At 36.1% G+C, this 2,131-nt stretch overlaps 1 pseudogene across 1 annotated transcript in view; it reads right to left on the reverse strand.

The window, feature by feature from the left end:
* Window positions 1-1,201: 1,201 nt before the first annotated feature.
* The window catches only part of LOC105550309, an 11,083-nt pseudogene continuing 10,153 nt past the window's right edge, over window positions 1,202-2,131 (reverse strand). Inside the window, exon 2 of the transcript XR_001007686.1 lies at window positions 1,202-1,231. The product of XR_001007686.1 is annotated as a peptidyl-prolyl cis-trans isomerase A pseudogene (transcript). The remainder of the gene's footprint in view (window positions 1,232-2,131) is intronic.

The raw sequence follows: 2,131 nt of genomic DNA on the forward strand, positions 1-2,131 counted from the left end.
GGTAGAGATAGGGTTTCACCATGTTGGCCAGGCTAGTTTCAAACTCCTAACTGCAGGTGATCCACCTGCCTTGGCCTGCCACAAGTATTGGAATTACAGGCATGAGTAACATGCCTGGCTTTGTTTTCTTTATAAAAATCTTGCTGCAATATAATTCCAGTTTGCCCAAGTATTTAAGAGTTTTATTTATTAATTTAAGTGTAAGATTTTTATTTTCTTGGTTGAAAATCTAGCCAGGTTGAAGCAAGTGGATTGCTTGAGCCCAGGAATTTGAGGCAAACCTGGACAATGTATTGAAACCCTGTCTGTTCTAAAAATATGAAAATTCACTGTATGTGGTAGTGCATGCCTGTAGTCCTGGCGACTCAGGAGGCTGAGGCAGGAGGATTGTTTGAACCTGGGAGGTCAAGGCTGCAGTAAGCTGTGATGGTGCCACATAAAGATGGGAACAGCAGACACTAGAGACCACTGGGTTGGGGGAGGGAGTGGGCCAAGGACTGAAAACCTATCTGTTGGGTATTATGCTCACTGCTTGGCTGATGGGATCAATCCTACCCTAAACCTCAACATCATGCAATCACCCATGTAACAAACCTGCACATGTAGCCCTTGAACCTACGAGTTGAAGTTTTAATAAAATCAAATATTTCCTCTTTATGGATGCCTAGTCATAGTTGAAAACTGTAGGTATCTAGAAGGATTCCATAGTGAACTATGTTTATCCAAGACTTTTTAGGTTAATGTGTTTTTAAATTTTTGTTTTGCAATTTTATATGTCAATATCTCATGGTTTAGGATAGGTTACCTCATTTTAGTTAATTGTATTTTTGTTTTAATTTATATATTATAATTCCGTATGACAATATTCAACTTCATACATTTTAAACCAGTGTATAGCAAAAGTCAAATATGAATCAGCCATACGTCTATTGCCACTATAATTATCTTTTTTTATCTTCATGTTTGTTTGCCTGTATAAATATTACCCACATTTTAAAAATAATTTGTATATAATTGTTATTTTGGTTGGTGATAGATGGTTATTTTCTCTTGCATCAATGAGTAGTTGTGGAAATTGTCTTAATTTCCACACCTGTTTATTGTTGAATATGTATTATCTTGGTGTGAGAGAAACATTTTGTGATTTAGAGGTATGTTCTGAAAAGCTTCCTAACTCTATCTATTGTATATTTATTTTTATTTGTGAAAAATACACACCAAAATGTACAATCTTAAATACTTCAAATTATGTAGTTCAGTTTATATTACATGTAATGACACTGTTAGCAACATATATGTAGAATGTTTTCTATTTTTATGTTATTTCATTGAGATAGAGTCTCACTCTGTCACCCAGGCTAGAGTGCAGTGGTGGAATCGTGGCTCACTGCGATCTCCCAGGTTCAAGCTATTCTCCTGGCTAGCCTCCTGAGTAGCTGGGATTACAGGTGTGTGCCACCATGCCTGGCTAATTTTTGTAGTTTTAGTAGAGATGAGATTTTACCATGTTGGTTAGGCTGGTCTTGAACTCCCAACCTCATGTGATCTGCCTGCCTTGGCCTCCAACGTGCTGGGATTACAGGCGTGAGCCACCGTGCCCAGCTTAGAATGTTAGTATCTTGTGAAACTAATACACAGTCCACATGAATCCTGTTTCCCATTGACTGGCCCTTTCCAAACATTATTCTATTTTCTCTTTTTAATAGTGTTACTACTTTAGATACCCCATATAAGTGGATTCATATAGTATTTGTCTTTGTCTGGCTGGCTTATTAAATTTAACATAATGTCATCAAGATTTATGTTTATGGTAGATATTAGAAGATTTCTTGTTTGCTTTTAAAGCTGAATTGTATTCCATTATTTTTACATACCAAATTATATTTATCCATTCATTTGGTGAGGGAAGTTTGGGTTGCTTTTACCTATTGGCTTATGTGAATAATGCCACAATAAATGGTGTTAATAACTCATTTGGCCATACATATGAGAGTTTTTATCTGTGCTGTATTCTGTTTTGTTCGTGTGGGGTTTTCTTTTATGCCAGTACCAAAGTGCTTTGATTACCCTACCTTTGTTTTGTATTTTGAAATCATTAAGCACGATGCCTCCAATATTGTTTTTCTTTTTT

This window comes from Mandrillus leucophaeus, unplaced genomic scaffold (assembly GCF_000951045.1).
Source record: "Mandrillus leucophaeus isolate KB7577 unplaced genomic scaffold, Mleu.le_1.0 Scaffold1125, whole genome shotgun sequence".
Lineage (NCBI taxonomy): Eukaryota > Metazoa > Chordata > Mammalia > Primates > Cercopithecidae > Mandrillus > Mandrillus leucophaeus.